This window comes from Ursus arctos, unplaced genomic scaffold (genome assembly GCF_023065955.2).
Source record: "Ursus arctos isolate Adak ecotype North America unplaced genomic scaffold, UrsArc2.0 scaffold_19, whole genome shotgun sequence".
Taxonomy (NCBI): Eukaryota; Metazoa; Chordata; class Mammalia; order Carnivora; family Ursidae; genus Ursus; species Ursus arctos.
Genome location: NW_026622863.1, coordinates 23,760,588 through 23,782,105, shown reverse-complemented (window position 1 = coordinate 23,782,105; position 21,518 = coordinate 23,760,588). Strand labels below are relative to the sequence as shown.

At 38.8% G+C, this 21,518-nt stretch overlaps 1 protein-coding gene and 1 long non-coding RNA gene across 3 annotated transcripts in view; one reads left to right on the top strand and one right to left on the bottom strand.

Moving 5' to 3' along the window:
• LOC125283276 (uncharacterized) overlaps positions 1-9,617 on the top strand; it is a 65,500-nt gene extending 55,883 nt beyond the window's left edge. The window contains exons 2-3 of the long non-coding RNA XR_008960097.1: positions 6,118-6,630; positions 9,077-9,617. This is a non-coding gene — a long non-coding RNA (uncharacterized LOC125283276). The remainder of the gene's footprint in view (positions 1-6,117; positions 6,631-9,076) is intronic.
• The window catches only part of HAS3 (hyaluronan synthase 3), a 203,306-nt gene that overhangs the window by 73,033 nt on the left and 108,755 nt on the right, over positions 1-21,518 (bottom strand). The window lies entirely within an intron of this gene.

The following is a 21,518-nucleotide window of genomic DNA, read 5'->3' as shown; positions in this document are numbered from 1 at the left end:
ACACACAGCCTCAGTCTGTCACACTCTTGCTAGATCCTGCTCTTCTTCATGGATCTACATCTCTGCTCCCATTTCCTGGGGGCCACTGCTTGCCCCTGACTAATCCTCCCTCCCCTTAACTCCTACCCTGCTGTGTGGTTAGTTTCTCAAGACTGTACTGGATTCTAGTCTCCAGGCTGGGGGTCAGTCCTGACCAGGTTTCTACGTAGAACAATGAATGCATGTAGTTAGAGAATATAGCTTCCAAGGCTGCAATCTGACACAGCCAGAGATTTTGAAGATCCTACATAAATTGTTCTTAATTTTAGCTTTAGGGATCCCTATATGTCACATTTTATTATGCACATCACATTGGCACTCTCCCATTCTTCCTTGCAAATAGCACTCTAATTTTGTTCACATATCCACCATCCCCCCTGCCCCAACCATCACCCATGTGATTCAGGCTAACGTCTTCAAGGGTCTAAATGAATCATGGTAGACACATCCCCTTGCCTTAACTGGTTTATATATGGGCATGTGACCTAGTCTGAATAATGAGGTGTGAAGGAAAATCTGCCGAAGACATATAACCTCTGCTATGATAACACCTTAGAGTTACTGCAGCCAACTCGAAACCATGAAGGACCAGAGGGTGAAGTCAATAGCTGAGGCTGGCAAAGCAGAAAAATGAAAGGAATCTGGGTCTTGAATGATCTCAAGAAGCCAAAAAATTAACCAGTCCTGGACTCTTTGTTTTGTGCAATGATTCATTCCTTACTGTTTAAGCCTGTTGAGTTGGGAGTTTCTGTTATCTGCAGCCAAAAGTATTCTAACATATAATATGAAAACTGGAATGTTCTTTAAAATTATAGAGCACTTTGGGGCGCCTGCCTGGCTCAGTTGGAAGAGCATGCAATTCTTGATCTTGGGGTCGTGAGTTCAAGCCCCATGTTGGGTACAGAGATTACTAAAAAAATAAACTTAAAAAAAATTGTAGAGCATTTCTATGTCAGTTCAATGTCTATCAATACAAAGGCAGAAAAATTAGATTTGCCAAAACAAAGGAACTTAAGACAGTATATGGTTTTTAAAGTGTTGAAAACCAATTTCGTAACAAAATAAAAAAATTAAGCCCAATAATTTTCTTTCTTCTAATTGCAATTTTAATTGGGACAAAAGTGTAGTACACGGCATGACTCTTATATCACTATATATATATATATGACTTTCCCAAAGAGCTTAGTCATCCTTATACATCTGCCAACCTATTAAAAAAAAAAGGTGAGTAACTATTTACAGTAGTAGTTCATGTGAAGGGGTTATATGCTGAGTGTATTTCGCAACTATTGACTAACCCATTTTATTAGGAACCAAAACCTTGGGCTCTGGGACACCTGCTACTATTCCTTAGTTTCTGATTAAGCAACAAAGTCTCAATTATCCCATCTGGGAGGGGCTGGGTTTAGGGTTTGGTTTTTTTGTTGCTTTTTGTGTTATTGGTTTTGTTTTTTTATTCTTCTTTATCCAGATGAGATGTTCTTGTTGCTTCAATTGAAACTTATTTGAACCACAAGATTCCAAAATCCTAATTCACCTTTTGTCGTTAAGATAGCATATACCTGCCCCCTGACAATAGCAAACATTCATTACCATCCTGTTAGGTTGTCCCCTTAAAAAGATGCTTATTATATGGCTTTTACCAAAAAATGGTATTGATTTCTGAATCTCCTCACCCCCATATTCAGAAAGTACTCACCATGGAGTACAATATTTAGACTAAGAGCTAGCTACCCATGAGGACTGAAATTAGAGAGACCATCATCTTTTCCTCAGCCATTTCTGAATGGCTTCAGGGAAATGAACACAGTAAATCCAACCTCACTTTTAAAAATTTACTCAAGTAGGGGGCGCCTGGGTGGCACAGCGGTTGAGCGTCTGCCTTCGGCTCAGGGTGTGATCCTGGCGTTGTGGGATCGAGCCCCACACAGGCTCCTCTGCTATGAGCCTGCTTCTTCCTCTCCCACTCCCCCTGCTTGTGTTCCCTCTCTCGCTGGCTGTCTCTAACACTGTCGAATAAATAAATAAAATCTTTAAAAAAAAAATTTACTCAAGTAGATGCTAGTCAGAGAGGTTTTCTTAGTTCAGCTCTAATGACTTCTACTTTGTGCAAAGATGATGACAACACCTGGCTATTTGCATTTCCATACTCTTCTCAGGAAATCAGCAATAATCAACCTTACTGAGAAGCACACAGCTGTGTGTTCAAGGAAGCAAGTGAAGGATCTAGATTGGTCTGAACAAACTTATAAAAACGAGTTGCTTTGGAAGGTGAAAAATCAACTGCATAGTGAAAAGAAAGATGAAATTTTTTTTTACCGGCCTATGACTTACTTGTATCAATTATCATCTATGTGAAAAGATTCTTTTCATATATTAGGATTTGGAAGATTTTTATCAAGCTTTTCAATGGAACTTTCAAGTCCACACTGACAGATTCATTTATGAGATCCCATCTTCTTTCACAGAAGAGCTGAGATGACTTGCAACAAGAGACACTTATGTCGTGGAAGAACGCTATCAACTCTGAATTAACACAATCACTTCTGGAGCCAGAGGACCAGCTGATTTCAAGGGCTCAACTATTCCCCTAGTTAACTGAAACAGGTCCTAAAAGTGAAATTGAGAAAAAGTGAGCGAGAAAGAAAATGCCACCCTTAGCCAAATCCTTACACTAGCCTATTAAAACTCCATTATTAATGTCTGGGGACTCCTCTATTTCTTCTTTCCTTCCTCCCTTCTGTCCTTTTCCTTTAATTAAAAAAAAAAATTGTGGAGGCATAGAAATGAACACAGATAAAACCATTCCTAAGTACTCTATCTACCAATAGGAAGTAACTAAGAAATATCCTATCCTGCTGGTTAAGCTGTGGCTGAGTAAAACCAGTTATATTTTTCAAAGAATGAATGATCACTTACAGCCTGCACTCCTCTGTAATCAGAAGTTTAGGTGCACTCTGAGTGATGTTTTAGTCCAATGTTTCTCAAACACAAACATGGGCACTGAAATTGTGCAGTGCGACTTGATTATAATGTGAATCCAGGTGATTCAAAATTATCAGTAAGATGAAAATGCAACATTTAAAAAATCCTTTTTTAAAAATTCTTTTAGAAAATTCACAGACCCCTGAAATATATCAGAATTTAATCTCCAAGCTTCAGTTAGAGAACTGCCCTTCCAACTAGCCAATTTAATGAAAACATTTAATATGTACTATTATGGGCAAGGGATTCCACAGGGCACTAGAGATTGAGAGATGAAGTAGATTTAGTTCTTCTTTTTTTTTTTTAAGTAGGCTCCACTCCCAGTGTGGAGCCCAACGTGGGGCTTGGCCTTATGACCTTGAGATCAAGAGTTGCATTCCACCGAGTCAGTCAGCCAGGTGCCTCCCACCCCCATTTTAATAGACTATTTTTAAGAGCAGTTTTAGGTTCACAGCAACATTGGACAGAAAGTACAAAGTTCCCATATACTCCCTTCCCCTCTCTTTCCCCAGACTCCCCCACTAGCAACATCCTGCACCAGACCCAGACATTTGTTTCAACTGATGGATCGATATGAACACAGCATTATCACCTAAAGCCCAGAGTTTACATTAAGGTTCGCTCTGGTGATGTATACTGCATGGGTTGACAAATGTATACGACATGTATCCAGCATTATAGTATCATACAGAAGAGCTTCACTGACCTAAAGATCCTCTGTGCTCTGCCTATTCATCTCTCCTTCTGGGCTAACCCCTGGCGACTACTGATCTTACTGTCTCCATAGTTTTGCCTTTTCCAGAATGTCCTATTGTTCCAACAATATCATACAGAATGTAGACTTGGCTTCTTTCACTTAGTAATAGGCTCTTAAGGTTTCTCCATGTCTTTTCATGGCTTGATCACTCATTTCTTTTATATGCTGAAAAAATTCCACTGTCTGGGTATACCACAATCTATTTATCCAATCACCTACTGAAGGACATCTTGGATGCTTCCAAGTTTTGGCAATTATGAATTAAGCTGCTATAAACATACACAGGCAAGTTTTTGTGCAGATATACGTTTTCAGCTCATTTGGGTAAATACTAAGGAGCATGATTGCTGGATTATATGGTAAGAATATGTTTAGTTTTATATGAAACTGCCAAACTGGCTTTCCAAGTGGTTGAAACATTTTGCATTAGCAGTTCCCTACTGTTCAAATCCTTAACTTCATGCCCCCCAGGATGTGACCCTGCCTATTTCTGGTCATATTCACCTAGCAGATGCCCTTTGTTACAGTCACCTGGTATAGCTAATTTAAAAATATGGTATATACATTCAGTGGAATATTATTTGTCAGTAAAGAGGAATGAGGTTCTGATACATGCTGCACCATAGATGAATTCTGAAAACATTAAGTGAAAGAACACAGCCACACAAAAAAACATGGAAAAACATGGAAATGGAAATGACCACAATAAGTAAATCCTTAGAGACACAAAGTACATTTTGATTGCCTGACTGGTAATGGGTATAGAATTTCTTTTGGGGTAATGAAATGTCCTAAAATTGATTATGGTGTTGGTTCACAACCTTGTGAACACGCACAAAAAATTCTGAACTGTACGCTGTAAATGGGTGCATGGTATGGTATATGAATTATATCTCAATAAAGCTGCTTTTTTAAAAAGCAAGTTTTGGAATGTAGGAGGGGTAGGAGGACTAGAGAATCTATTTTACAATAAAGCTGGAAAAAAGAACATATAAAAATCTTCACATACTAGAAGAGAAGAGGTATATATAAGAAGAATCGGATATAAAACATACTTCTGCCTTCTAAAAGCTAAGAGACCAAATCGCGGGGAATTCCACGGACAAATCACAATGCCTGCTCCCCTCAAACATGAGGCAGGAGACCCGGATTCTTTGATGATATGCCCACTACAGAAACCAGATCCTGACCTTGACCACCAATGAAGCAGAACCCAGAGCTTTCTCTCCTTTGTGAATGGCATTGCTTCTGCCAGCAATTTGCTTCCGTATTTGTCAGTAAAAGATGGTGCCAATACAATTTCAGTCTTTACTACTTCAGAGCTGGCAGTTTAAGGAGTGACATTTTTTAAAAACCTTCTAAATTAACTTTCACTGCATCAGTTGTTTTTTTTTTTAATATTTAGTGTAATTCAAAAGTCTCTTAAAAGAGGCAAGAAAAATATTGAAGATTTAAACCTAGAGGTCCTTGTATATAGTTAGCCATTTGGTCCCATATCCCATCTCAAGGTATGGCTGTGCCAAACCACATTTGACAAACATTAACCCAAAGAGAGTTAAGACCTCCTGCAAATATTTAAAAACCTTTGTGCTCCAGCCTTTTTATTTTGTCTAAATCAAATCTCTTCTGCTTTTTATTTCCCTTCCCTGTATGGACTGGACTCAAGTGGAGATAGAGAAGGGTCTTTTTGTGCATATCTTTGAATCTTAATCTTATCTTTACAAGCTCCCAGATCTCAATTACAGTGTTTAAATCCCCCTCTGTAATCCAACCAGTTCAAGTATGTTCTTCCTCTCTCCAAGATGGTACTTTCCGTACTTTCAGTTTTTGTATTAGATTTTTGGGGAGAAAAAAAAAAGTAAAGGTGCAAGACAGTTAAATGATACAATACACACTTAATTTCACTAAATTAGGGCACCTGGGTGGCTCAGTCAGTTAAGCAACTGCCTTCAGCTCAGGTCATGATCCCAAAGTCCCAGGATCAAATCCCACGTGGGGCTCCCTGCTTGGTGCAGGGTCTGCTTCTCCCTCTGACCTTCCCTCCTCTCGTGCTCTCTCTCTCAAATAAATAAATAAAACCTTAAAAAAATTTTTTTTCACTAAATTAGTTACCAAAAAAGGATAGAGAGAAACTACTTTCCTCTCATCTTGAATTCCCATTTATTCTGGAACAAAAGTGATCCTTAGGGGTAACATCATGGACAGCCACATGCCCTCCCAGAAATATTGCTGCTGATCCAGTCAGTGAGGAAAGAGGAGACAAAAGAGAAATCTAATTCTGTTCATGTACCCTATTATCTCTTCCTTAACATCTGTTCATTTTTCTTTCATTTCAGAACCCAGAACTCTACTTCACTAATGAAAGGACGACAGCGGGGAACTACCAGTTGCTTGTAACACCTCATGCATACAAGTTATTGCTATGTGTGGACCAGAGTCAGCAGAGATCATAATTTCTGTCAAGGTCAGAAGGAGATCCGATTGACAGGGCAGATCCTGACAGGCAGGATTTCCCCTCCAAAAGCATTTAGAGAATTAAATAATTTAAATGCAATTAATTTTTGATGAAATTCATCATTAAAAAAACTTATAGGTAAATTTTGATCTATTAACAACAATTACCTTTCAGCCTTGAATTACCCCTGCAGCTCTGGGGAAATCATCTCTTTTCTGATTTCAGTTTCCTTCCCCCACATAGCCCTTTGTGAACAGGGGAGAGATTTTAGTGAAGAACAATTTTGCAGCTACAGATACAAAATGCCTTGGAATAAAACAGTGTTGTACTTGCAAGCCTCTTCATCTGCAAAGCCCTGTGTGCCTACTATCTTGTTGGCTCACCAGAATTTGAGGTAGGTAGAAAAAAAATCCTATTAACTCTGTATTACAAACAAGGAAAGAAAAGTTGAAAACAGGCTAATCCCAGGTCACGCAGCTACTGAAGAACAGACAAGTTTTCAAAACCAGGCTCCTGTCTCCAGGCAGAGGGCTTTTTCTACTGCCATCAGGACATTTACTTGGCTCTCCATTAAGATCAGCAGGAACTTCCGTTCTGAAACAAAGGACACAAATGTGGCCAACTGATTCCCCCCTGCATCTCTGACATTTCAGTCCTTGCAATTTTTCTCTTTCTCTGTTTAACCTTATAAAGCATAGGCAGAAGAGAAGCCAGGGACTTAGTCCTTAAAACAGTGCATAAGCAATAGGGTGTAACGGGGATAAGTTCCTCTGGTCCATGGGCAAACACCAGACTTGTCACTTTATTGTCTTGTATAGTGGCAGGAATCCTATTAATTCTAGCCTCTAGAGAAGAACAAAAAAAAATTCCCCTCTTCTTTCCCATCTTCAAGGTGGAAAGAACGGAACACTTCCGATTTCCTAACAGTAGGAGATGACTGACAAACAACTTTGTGAAAGCTGCTGAACCCCTAAACTTGATGCACATTATTAGGGCACTGCAGCGTGCTGGAGCCAAAGCCACCGTCTAGTCTTGATAGGGCTTGCCAGGGAGGCAGGTCACAATAGTCACTGGGCAAGAATGCTGGCTAGTCCCTGGATACATTTCCCCCTACTGGTGTCTACATGTCAGGACCCACATTTCTCCCTAAGGCTAATTGTTGATCTGTTGCTTCTGGTTTTTCATTCATACTGTTATCCTTTTTAAGGTAATGTAACCAAGACATGACCCTGAGCTATGAGTAGGTTAGCAAAGATTTCTGGGGTTCTTAGCCCTCCCTTTTTTGGGTCTAGTTTCATCGTACCTCATCACACAGCCCACATAAGCAGGGATAGTTTACATGCAAATTGAATGTAGACAGACTTTGACAGGCTTACATGTAACCAGAGGAAGACCCCTGTGCGACAAGTTATTAAATTAAAACAGACTTGTTGTTGCAAGTGACCTCCCAGGCATGTTTTAGAGAGACAGAGAGATCTTCTTGTCTCCGAACAGTTCTTCTATTAGCAAACTGTAGTGCCTCGGAGTCCACTTAAGCATTAGAACTTCATTTCTTTGGACTACACAGCCTCCTTATTAAAAACGCAAAATCATCCCAAGAAGGGCAGCACAACAGGAGGCTGCCATCCACCCCTTAGTAAATATTAATACACCCTCCACCTCTTTTTTACAAACTGGGAAGGAACAAGAAAGATTTGATGGTGGGATAATTTCTGAAATTTGATTACTTTCCACTGATGGTCAAGCCTGGGTAGGGACCTGGAGAGGGACGTTTTAAGTGGAAGGGGAGAAGGGAAAAAGAGTTAAGTGAAGGCACTGGGAGAAGAAGTAGAGACACTACCTCACACTTTGACCTGCACAAGGACGTTTTTCTTTCCTTGTCTTCAAATGACAAAGTGATGTGCAAATAAGAACCACAGATAAATATCTTTGGGGCAAAGTGAAACAATGCACAGGAAATGCTTTGTACCAATGGATTTTTGGCAACTCAATGAACTAAAGTAAAATGGAAACAAAGAAAGTTTGAAATAGGGGATGCCAAGACTTCTATCGTTAGGAATTAACTAGATTACTCATTCTATTTCATCAGCTCATTGAACTTCAAGATTGGTTTAATCAGTATATAAACTATCAGTTTACACAAAGTCACCCTGCAAGGAAAATCTGCAATACTGACTCCACCCCTGTGTGTTACTGACAAGACAAATAGGGTAGTTCTCCGGAAAAGTGTGCCTGAGACAGTAACTGACTTCAGAAATGTGGTGGGATTTTCTTTCTTGAAGGGCGGAATTAACAAAGTAAAGCACAGAAATGTGATCACAAGGAAGGAAAAGTTCCAGGTTTATGATAAGTTATTTTAAAAGATGAAAGAAGAAAAAACTCGATATTTTAAATGAAGGAGACGCTCTTTACAATTTTGTAATGATGAAAGTATTAAGACCATTCTACTGACTTAATTAATTTAATTTGCTACATAAATGTTCAAACTCGTTAAAACATGCCCAAGTGTTGGTTAGCCTCATAATATTGACAAACACAAATCAGGAAACCTGTGGCCTGAGAATATAAGTTCATGTTTAAATTATTAACAGAACATTCCTCAAGTGCTATGAAATCAGGTCAAACAAAAGGAAAATTAAGTTACAATTTGTTTCCAAAGGGAATACTGTATTTCATTTAGATTGTTGATGTACTCTCTTGTAAGCCCGTAAGTCAAAATGAATGCAAGAATCTATTTCAAGATTTGCAAAGAAAGGAGAGAATCAGGTGCTTCTCTGTCCTGTATCCTTTCACATACACATTTTATGATCCAAATTAATGCTTTAATTTGCTCTAAATAGGAACAGGGGAGTGACATGAGAAGACAGAAGTATGAAGACACTGAAAATAAAAACAGCAGAAGAAAACGCTGGAGCATTCATGTACAGTTAATATTGTCATCTTCGAAGAAAGGCAATGGCATCTTGTACCTTCTGAGCCAATGATTCTCGAAGCTGGTGATTTTCAGAAAAGAAATGCAGTATCTACTCAAATATATTTAAAGAGAACTAATTACAAAAGGTTATTTCTGCTGTTTAAAGTTGGGGAGGAAAAGGATTTAAGAATGATCTGGAAAGATGAGTCACTTCCAAAGAGACCCACTGAAAAGAAAGTAGTGAAGGGCTGTCAAAGAAACAGATTTATGTGCTGGGATAATGGTTACCTTAGAATAGAGGTGAGCAGGCTTTTTCTGTAGAGTCAAAGATGAAATACTTTTGGCTTTGAGGGCCATACAATTTCTGGGTAACTACTCAACTTTGTCATTTTGATGCAAAAGTGGCCACAGACTACTAAATAAGCAAATAAGCATGACTGTTTCAATAAAACTTTATTTATGGACACTGAAATTTGCATTTCATAGTCTTACCATATCGCAAAAGATTATTATTTTGCTTCTCCCCCCTCAACCATATAGATTTTATTTTATTTTTTTAAGTAATCTCTACACCCAAAGTGGGGCTCGAACTGACAACCCCAAGATCAAGAGATGCACACTCTATTGACTGAGCCAGCCAGGTGCCCCTCAACCATTTAAAAATGTGAAAATCATTCTTGCTTATATGCTGTGCAAAAGTACACAACAGGCTAGATTTGGCCTCAGGGCTGTAGTTTAGTGATCCCTGCAATTTCCCAACATAAAAGCCCCATGATTTTTTTGTTACAGAAATTAATTCCCCATTGCTACTGCAGTCATCAGTGTACATTCTGCTTCTAAGAGTTCATGCCAACATCAGGCAGCTGGTTTTCTAATTTCACAGTATAATTTGGCTTTTATAGTCCCCATATCAATTAAAAGTTTTGATTAAAGGAAATAACAATTTATTTACGGCAGTTGTGATTAAGGGCTCGGACCCAACACCAACTAGCAGTGTGACCTGGGGAAGTCACTAACTCTTCTGAACCTGTTACCTTTTCTATAAAATGGCAGTAATATTAAGAAGAATCACCTTATTGGGCCACTTCAAGCATTATGTGAGAACATGCACAGGAAGTGATGAACAGAGAACCTGGCATGGAAGAAGTCCTCAACTATAATTTGTCTGCTGGAATAAAACAGAATGATCACTTATTTTACTTCTCTGAAGGGCTACTTTCTCAGGGTTGGCCTTGGGAAATGAAGGAATATGATTTACTCACTCAAAAATAACAAGAAGATAATAGCAACCAACATTTCTTCACCCCTTACCATGAAAGACACTGGTTCTGAACACCCTATATATATATATATATATATATATATATATATATATATATATATATATAATCTTTCATTACTACCTTATCAGGTAGTTACTATAATTATCCCCATTTTACAGCTAAGTAACAGAGAGATAATGTAACTTGTGCACAAAAACTAAAATGTATTCCAAGGTTAAATCTGTATGTCAAACTCTTATTTACCTGCCCAATGGCTGCCACTGTCAATGGAATCTGCTTGATATCTGGCAACCTCACTACTGGAACTAATACAGTAGTGAGTATATCTCTATAATGACACTCAAATATTTGTAAGGAATATCATATATATTATACCATTTGAGTCTCTCAACATTTCTATGAGAATAACAGCTGCTGGGTGGGTTATAATTCCATCTTCAGGGGCGCCTGGGTAGCGCAGTCGTTAAAGCGTCTGCCTTCAGCTCAGGGCGTGATCCTGGCGATCCGGGATCGAGTCCCACATCAGGCTCTTCCGCGATCCGGGATCGAGTCCCACATCAGGCTCTTCCGCTATGAGCCTGCTTCTTCCTCTCCCACTCCCCCTGCTGTGTTCCCTCTCTCGCTGGCTGTCTCTCTGTCACATAAATAAATAAAATCTTTTAAAAAAAAAAAAAAAAAAAAAAAAATAATTCCATCTTCACTAAATGTTAAAAAAAATGACAGACTCATTTCTTCTTCTGAACTGCCTATAATATCTACTTTTTTTGGGACATCTGGGTGGCTCAGTTGATTAAGCCTCTGACTCATGGTTTCGGCTCAGGTCATATCAGGATGGTGAGATTGTCAAGCACCATGTCGGGCTCCATGCTCAGTGTGGAGTCCGCTCGAGATTCTCTCCCTCTCTACCTCTGATACATGCTCTCTCTCTCTCAAATAAATAAAATCTTCTAAAATATCTACTTTTTCTCGCCATTCTCACAGACTGCCCTCTAATCAAAGTCCTCATCTCTTTGTGCCAAGGAATACCACAACAGCCTCCCAGAGATCTCTCTGGCTCCAGGCTCTCCTTTCTTCATCCATCTTTCATGCCCCTGCCAAGCACACCTACACATCTCTCATGTTGCTTCCTTTCTTACACATATATAGTGATTACTAAATGCCCATAACATCAAGTCCAAACTCCTCTGTCCAGCCTTCAGGGCTCTGCCCCACTCTCCCTAATCTAGCCTTACTTCCCCAAGGCACCAAACACAACTTGCTGTAGGAAGACACTTCATACCACATGCCTTCCATTTTTGTTCTGTTCTCATGCTTTCTTTCCTATCTGGGGACCTCTTTTCTCCTCCTTTCTCACATGTAACCCCTAGTTGGTTATCCATCACCAATTCTCTTGCCCAGAGTGCCCCAACAATATTCTAAGCAGGTCTACTTGCTTCTAGTCCTGTCCCACTCTCATCCTTCATAGAGCAGCCAAAGTGATTTTGCTAAAATGTAATTATGACTAATTCTTTCCTCCTTAAAATCTATCAATGGCTTCCAATTAAGGTCACTATAAGTCCAAATCCCTTAACACAGCACAAGCAGGTCTTTATGATCTTGGCTTGTTGAACTAAGTCAGGCCATGGAACCTGGTCTAAGTCTGAAGATGAATGAGAATCACGATTTCTTCTCTTTAAAAAAAAAAAAATAATAATTTTATTTTTAGTTATTTATTTTTTAAAAGATTTTATTTATTTATTTTTGAGAGATAGAGTGTGCAAGCAGGGGGAGGCGCAGAGGGAAAGGCAGAGGGAGAATCTCACGCAGAATCCCTGCTGAGCATAGAGCCCGACACAGTGCTCAATCTCATGAACCTGAAATCATGACCTGAGCTGAAATCAAGAGTTGGCCTCTCAATTGGCTGAGCCACCCAGGCGGCCCATATTTATTGAGCCCAACATGGGGCTCAAACTTAAAACCCCAAGGTCAAGAGTCACATGTTCTACCAACTGAACCAGCCAGCCACCCCTAATTTCTCCTCTTTTAATTTTATTTACTCCAAAAGCAGCAAACATGCAGGATAAAGATATACAATAAGATAAGGATTCAGGTGAGTGAATATAGTCTCCCACTGCCTCTCTTCAATCTCAGGGAGTGTGCTGAAATTCAGCATGTGTAGACCAGACTCCAAGCAGCTTGCAGCTAGGCTAAAAGAACTAAAAGAGATCCGAACCGCTGCACTTCACAGGCAAGACAAAGTCTGCAGTTTAAGTTAACTGCCTAGTAAAACAAAAATTTAACAGTGTTTGGTGGACTAAAAAGGACCCATAGTCTCCCCAACAAAATACCCATAATGTCTAGGACATAATCCAAATTTGGTTGTTATACAAAAATATAACTCATTCTCAAGGAGAAAGATAATCAACAGAAGCCGATACTGAAATGATACAGACATTTTAACTACCAAAATGGATTTTAAAGCAGCTATATAACTATACTCAAGGAAGTAAAGGAAAATATACTTATAATAAATGAAAAGACAGGAAATCTCAATAGAGACACAGAAGAACCAAGTGGGGAATAAAAGAAACCAAAGTTGAAATCCTAGAAATGAAAAATACCTAAAATAAAAAATTCACAGGATGGACTAAATTCACAGGATGTCAAAGAAAAGAATTCCTGAAACCGAAGGTGGATCAATTGAAACTGTCCAATCTGAAGGAAAGAGAAAAGACTGGGGGGAGGGGGCAGGGAGAGGAGAGCCTGAAGACAACAGCAAAAAATTCTGGCATACATTATAACTGGAATGAGGACTGAGAACTTAAAACAAAGACGTAGTACAGCTAAGAAGCCAAGAGTGGAGATCAGAATGATAAAATACACTTAATCAATCCAAAAGAAATAAGAAGAGGTAAAAGAATGGATGAGACAAAGAGCAGGATGGTAGATTTAAACTTAGCCATATCAAAAACTATTTTAAATATAAACAATCTAGGGGCGCCTGGGTGGCACAGCGGTTGGGCGTCTGCCTTCGGCTCAGGGCGTGATCCCGGCGTTATGGGATCGAGTCCCACATCAGGCTCCTCTGCTGGGAGCCTGCCTTCTTCCTCTCCCACTCCCCCTGCTTCTGTTCCCTCTCTCGCTGGCTGTCTCTATCTCTGTCGAATAAATAAATAAAATCTTTAAAAAAAAAAAATATAAACAATCTAAACAATTTAAAAGACTGAAAGTAAAATATTGTCAAACTGGGTTAAAAAAAAAAAAGCAAGATTCAAAAAACAAGCAAGCAAGCAGGATCCAACAATTCGGTGTCTACAAAAACCCACTTCAAATATAAAGACATAAGCTGATTAAGAGATAAGGAATAGGAAAAGATACACAAAAACCCCCACTAATTTTAAGAAAGTAGAATGGCTATATTAACATCACAAAAAGGAGACTTTTGTTTTTTTGGTTTTTTTAAAGATTTTATTTATTTATTCAACAGAGAGAGAGACAGCCATAGAGAGAGGGAACACAAGCAGGGGGAGTGGGAGAGGAAGAAGCAGGCTCAAAGCGGAGGAGCCTGATGTGGGGCTCGATCCCAGATCGCCGGGATCACGCCCTGAGCCGAAGGCAGATGCTTAACCGCTGTGCCACCCAGGCGCCCCACAAAAAGGAGACTTTTGAACAAGTAATACACAATAAGGAGAGAGGGGTCAATTCATCAAGAAGACATAACAATTCTAACTGCATGTGTATAGTAACAGGTTCAAAATGGGTGAGGCAAAATTAATAGAATTGAGAAGAGAAATAAGACGTATCTACAATTAAGAGTTGGAGATTTCAAGCTCCTTTTTCAGTAATTGATAGGACAAGTACACAGGAAATCAGTAAGGATACTGAAGATGTCAACAAATTATCAACCAACTTGAAATAATTGATATTTATAGAACACTCTTCTAAGTGCACATGGAACATTCACCCAGAGAGACCATACCCTGGGCCATAAAAAAGTCACAATACACTTATAATAACTGAAATAATATATAATACATTCTCTAACCACAAAGAACTTAGAATGCAATAATGGAAAGTTACCTGGAAAATCAGTAAATATTTGAAAGGTTTTTTTTGTTTTTGTTTTTAAGATTTTATTTACTTGAGAAAGAAAGAGAGAGTGCAAGTGTGAACAGGTGGGGAGAGGCAGAGGAAGAGGGACAAGCAGACTCCCTGCTGAGCAGGGAGCCTGAACTGGGGCTCAACCCCAGGATCTTGAGATCATGACCTGAGCTGAAACCAAGAGGCTGATGCTTAACCAACTGAGCCACCAAGGCACCCAGTAAATGAAGTTTAAACAAAAAACATCACGCTTCTAAGTAATCCATGGTAGAAACAGAGAGAAAATATTTTGAAATGAATAAAAATGAAAATACATCAAAATTTATGGAATGAAGCTAAAGTAGTTCTTATGGGATACTACAGTTTTTAATGCTTGCTTTAGAAAAAAAAGAAAGGTCCACAATCAGTAATCTAAGCTTCCACCTTAAGAAACTAGAAAAGTAAACAAATTAAACCAAAAGTTAATAGAAGGAAGGTATAGGCAACCTCTAAAATGGCACCCTATGATTCCCATCTCCTAATATTCCTGCCTTGTGTAATTTCCTCCTCTTGAATTGCGACTAAACCTAGTGACTCACTTATAGCAAACAGATTGTGACAAAAGTGATGGGATGTCCATTCTGAGATTAGGTTACAAAATGAATCACACTTCCATCTTGCTTGCCCTCCCTTGCTCTCCTGCTTGCTCAATCTGGTGAAAGCTAATATGGCAAAGAACTGAGGGAGGCTGCAGGTCAACAGTCAGCAAAGAACTGAGGCCTTCAGTCCAATAGCTCACCAACAACTGAATCCTACCACCCATGTGAGTGAGCCTGAAAATGGCTCTGTTCTCAGTTTATTCTTCAGATGAGACCACAGCCCAGCCAACACCTTAAGTGCAGCTTTGTGAGAGTCTTTGAAGCTGAGACACCCAGTTAAGCCATGCTTGGATTCCTGAATTACAGAAACTGTGAGATAAATGTTGTTTTAAACTGGTAAGTTTTGAGGCAATTTGTTTTATAGCAAAACATAACTAATACGGAAAGAATTACTGAAGATAGGACAGAAAACCAATAAAACAGAAACCCAAAACACAATATAGAAAATTAAGGAAAGGCTGGTTCTTTGCAAAAAAATGTTAATATAATCGATACACCTCTAGCTAGATTGGCCAGGTAATGAGTAGCCCTGTGTGCATGGAAAAGAGGACAGGACTAAGGACAGAGCCCTAGGGGATTCTGACCTTTGGAGATCTGGTAGTGGGGGACAAGCCAGCAAGGAAGACTGAGGAAAAAGAGCCATGAGGTAAGAGGAGAATCAGGCAACTCTACTGTCTGGCAGGCCTGGAGAGGAAGGTATTTCAAAAAGGAAGCGGTGGTCAAATGCATCAAATGCTACTGGGTATTAGGTAATATAAGGATGAAGAAAGGGTCAATGGCTTTTTTAATATTTTGGTTGATAAGGGAATGTTGATGAAAAGTACCATTGGAGTGACTTAAGAAGAAAATGGTGTGGGAGGAAGTGCAGCACGCAAATCCAGACAACTTTTTCTAAGAGTTTTACAGTGAAAGAGACCAGAGAAATACGGCAATAGTTAGAAGGGGATATGGGGCTCAGATAAGTGTTTTGTTTATATGTTTACAAATATATTAAGTAATGTTTATATGTAGCTAGGAATAGTTCAATAGGAAGAAGAAACCGATGATGCAGGTGACCCAATTCAGAAGCAGTTTTACTTCAGGGGCCTTCATCCTTGGGAAATTACTAGAAGTAAGTCCTAGTCACCAGTGAGCAGGGTCTGGGGTGGGTGTGTCTTTGCTGATCCTCCAGGAGAGACGCTTACACCCAGTGGTAACTGTAGTTTTCATTCTTGGTGTGTAGCCAGTAGTACAAACATTGTTCCAGGCTGTATGCTAGAAGCCTGGTTTGGGTTCAGTTCTTGTTTTCCTGAGGAAGTTGAAATTCTACCCACTACTGTCTGCTGTCCCTACTGGCCTGAGGCTTCAGTCCCTGCAGAGTTACTACTTAGAGCTTGAGGTAATACAAGGTAATAATTAGCATGAGTGTTTATTATACACCTGGCACTTTACCCTTATTAATTCCTGAAAGCCTCACAAGAGCTCTATGAAGGTGTTATTATGATGATCATTTTACAGATGAGGAAACTGAGGCACAGAGATGGTAAGTAGCTTGCTTATGGTCAGACACTCAAAACTCAGGGACTTGAATGCAGGCAGCCTTGCTTCAGAACCCAAGGGTTTTGCAACAGTTTATAGAGAGGGAATATATGGAAGTAAGGGTTTAACTTACAACACATAATAATTTGGACATGCTGATCTCAAAAAATTCTCCACTATGACATCAAAATATTCATATTGTGGGCAGTGATTTAATTTCAGCAAAACACGATATACCATCACATTAATATACTGTCATATTCAGGAACCAAACTGAGGGTTACAGAAGGGAGGGGGTAGGGGGATGGGGTAACTGGGTGATGGGTATTAAGTTGGGCACGTGTGGTGATGAGCACTGGGTGTTATATGCAACTAATGAATCGCTGACCATGACATCAAAAATTAATGATGTACTATATGTTGGCTAACTTAACATAATAAAAATAAAATACTGTCATAAATTTAATTTTTTTGTTGGCATTAAAATTTTAAATGCATTTGTTTTTAAAGCTGCAAATGAGCTAGAAAATATAACCTAATTTTGTTTTTACATATTTACTTAATATTATAATAAATATTATTTTAACTAAAAAATTGATGTCTGCTTTTCAAAAAGACACCACTAAGGAAATACTGGGAGAAAATGTTTGCAAAATACATATATCTGACAAAAGACTTGTATCCACTCCATATAAAGGACACTTACAACTCAATAAAAAGAAATAATACAATTAAAAATGGAAAAAGATCTGAACAGTTACATCACGAAAGAGATATATGAATAGAAAATAAGCACATAAAAAGACATGTGCTCAACATAATTAGTCATCAGGGAAATACATATTAAAACCACAATGAAATACCACTATAGAGCCACTAAAATGGCTAAAAACTGAAAAAAATATTGCTATCCAAGTGTCGGCAAGGATATGGAGCAACTGGAACTTTCATACATTGCTGGTCATAATGTAAAATGGTACAACTACTTTGGAAAACAGTTTGGTGGTTTCTTACACATACACTGTTCGACTCAGCAATTCTACTCTTAGGTACTTAACCGAGAAAAAAAATATACATACATTCACCCAGAGATTTGCACCAGAATGTTTATAGCAACCACACTCTTAATAGCTCAAAACTGGAAATAACCTGAATGTCCATCAACAGAAATGTGTGAACAAATTGTGGTATATTCATATAAAGTGATACTACTTAGCAATAAAGAGTAGTGAACTACTGATAGACACAACAATATGGATGAATCTCAAAATCACTACGCTGAGCAAAAGAAATCAGTCACAAAGGGGTACACACGGTTTAATTCTAGTTACATGAAACTCTAGAAAAGACAGATCTAATCTACGGTAAGAGAATTCATCAGTGGTTTCCTGGGGTAGGGTGTGGAATGGGAGATAATTTAGGGACAAAGGAACTTTTTGAGGTGACGAAAATGTTCTATACTTTAACTGTAGTGATGGTTACACGGATTTATATCAAACCTCACTGAAATGCACACTTAAAATGGGAGCATTTCATGTGTAAAGTATACCTTGGTAAAGGTGATTTCAAGGGAAGCAAATTATAGATTAATAGCATGTAATAATAGTAAGAGTAATGGTGAGAGTATTAAAATCGTTCTTGTAAATGAGGGGAAAAGCCCATATATGTTTGCATGCAACTATAGCAGCACAGGGAAAGGTATGACAGAATGTATACCAAATTATTAGCATTGTTTACCTTGGGAGGTAAGAAAAATAAATGTAACTAATATTTGGGAGAGACTGATTTTCCTTTATGTATTTGTGCTGTTAGGCTTGTAGTCATAAGCACGCACTACTTTTGGTAGTGTGTAGTTAATATACAGACATGGCTGCCAACACACCATCCCTGAACACAATGCCGTCTCTTTCATAAAAAAATGAGAGGCTACTTCCCCTCTCCTTGAACCTGGGCTGGATTTGTGACTGACTTTGACAGAAGACTGTGGCAGAAGTCATACTAAGCGAGTTCTAGGTTTAGCTCTTAATAGGCATGGTGGCTTCTGCTTTGGCTCTCTGGGAAACCATTCACCATGCTGGAAAGGAGTTTGGTCTAGATTACCAAATGTTGAGTGTCCACCTGCAGGGACAGAGCAAAGCCATGTGGAAGAGCACAAGTTGCCCCAGTCAGGATTCCAGCTGAGCGTAACCTCGGCTACATCACATGCAGCAAAACCGCCACCTGAGCCCAGACAACGCCATGGGAAGCAGGGATGAGCTGTCCCTGCCAAGGTTCACACATAGTACAGAATTCTGAACAAATGAATGGTTGTTGTTTCAAACCATTAAATTCTGGGGTTGTTTATGACACAGAAGAAAACAGAAACATACATTATGAAAGAAAAAGCCCATAAAGCAAAATTTTTTATCAGTAAATTAAGTTAAACTATTTCTGGAAACTACCTAATTAGAATGCTCTTGAAGTGAATGATATAATGCTGCACCTTTAAACAAATTTGGTTGAGTAAGATACTTCTAAGGCTGATTTGTCATTTCTTGACTAGTCTTGCAAATTACTTAATAGCAAAATATATTAATAATGTATTTCTCTCTTAGCAAGATTTTTCCCCTGTTGCAATGAAGACTAACAAAATAACACACACAAAAGAAACCTCTGAGTCTGTTCCCTTTGAAAAACACAATTTTCAAAAGATATTTGTCTCTGACAACAGACATAGCAGGGGGTCCAAAAAGTCCTACCTCACCCACAATTTTAGGAAGTAATCTGTCAGTATATAAACAATTTAAAATATAAACAGTTTTTGAGCCAGTGATTCCACTTAGACAAATATCAATCTTCCAGAAATAAAGGCCCAGTGCTTCAGCAAACACATATATATGGAATATGCGTATATACGTATTAATATATATTTCTGTTGGAACACATATATGAGAATTTATACTGCAGTGCTGCATGCCATAGGAAATACTAAACAGAAAAAACGGAAGGTCCAAGCACAGAGGAATAGTTGAATAAATGGTGTAAACTGTGGTACATTTGTACTCTAAAGTATTACAGCCATTTAAAAGCTCCTCCCCTCATCTTAATTCCCAGGCGAAGCCACCTGGAAACCAGAGTAGCCTACTAGGCAAATCTAACTAGCCCATTTTCCTTTATCCTCTACAATCAGCTAGAAGAAGATGGTTGTCAGAGCAGAATCTGGGGCTGAATATACTCCTCTCTGGGAATTTGGTAGGTTTTCTTTTCTTTTCTTTTTTTAAGATTTTATTTATTTATTTGTCAGAGAGAGAGAGAGCTCGGCAGGCAGAGGGAGAAGCAGGCTCCGTGCTGAGCAAGGAGCCCGATGTGGGACTTGATCCCAGGAACCTGGGATCACGACCTGAGATGAAGGCAGACGCTTAACCGACTGAGCTACCCAGGTGTCCCAAAGCAACAGGTTTTCTAAAGTCTGATTGTGGGCTTCATTCTGGAGCTGGATGGGATCATGGGTTGCTCACCACTTGGCTGAACTCTGAGGTGGCAAAGTGCTGAACTAAAACTTAAATAAGCAGGTGATATGGAGAAGTTGACAGAGCACATTAAAGAAGCGTATTTTACAGGCTTTAAGAGTGAGAAATACACTTTCAAGCCCAGGACCCACCCTTTTCTTGGAACAGAGAGTAATTTGAGAAAAGGTGCCTTTTAACGTAGAAGTATAAGCTGCTTTGTCCCAGTTTTCCTGGGTGACATTCTACTTGCCATAGCATACTCCAGTAGAGACGTGAGATTCAGTTCTGTCCCGATTCTTCATTCCAAATATTAATTCCTGATCTTTCCTACAGGGTTCACTGAAGGTAAACTCTTCTTCAGACGGAGCAACATGAATATGGCTTTCTATTTTCGCTCTCGTTTTTTAGAAGTTTCTGACCTAGAGTAAACTGGAACTTGTCTGAGCTTGCTGATTAGAAGCTACGTTTTGCCTCTAAAAATAATTGAGTACTGTTCTTTGTACATCATGATGACACTGCCAGACCTGAGCCGCTCTTCCGGAGCAGCAGTGGGTTCACACTGAGTCATGCATCCACCCTTCGATCCATCAGTCAATCCTTCTCTCCCTGTCTCCCACCTCCTTCCTTCTATCCACTCACCCACGGACCAATATTCTCCGACAGGTTCCTCCATTCATTCTGGGAGCAAAGGTACACATTTTGGAGATGGCTAGACAGGGTAAGAAGTCTGGTGTGAAGCCACAGAAAAAGTTTTCTCTGTGAGAACGTAGCAGTCTCATTCACTGCTGACAAGAGTACATACTTCTGGAGGGCATCTTAGCACTGGATATCAAGAGCCTTAAGTGCATGCATACACTTGGACCTGGTAATTTCCCTGTAGGAACCAATCCTAAGGAAAGACTTAATGATTTACCATAAGAATTTGCATATAAGAATTATCAGTAGCATACCTCATAAAGTTCCTCATAAACTAAGGAACTGAACTGGAAATGATCTAATTAAACAATAATCTTTCTAAAAGATAATTAAATAAAATTATGATAAATTCAAGTTATTAATTATAATACAACCAATAAATCTTATATTTTCAAAAACTATTTAATGACATGCTTATAAGTAATGTTAAATTAAAGAAAGCAGTATACATATTGTGTAATTATAATTATGAGAAAGAAAAAGAAACTAGAAGGAAAAATCAAAGTGTAAACAAAGAGTGGTTACTTCTAAATCGTGAAACTGTCAGTGATCACTTTCTTTCTTTACACTTTTTAATATTTTCCGAATTGTCCAAAATGACCATGTATTAACTGATAGAATTAAGAGGAGAAAAGTCTATAAATAGATTTTAAAGTTACACCTCT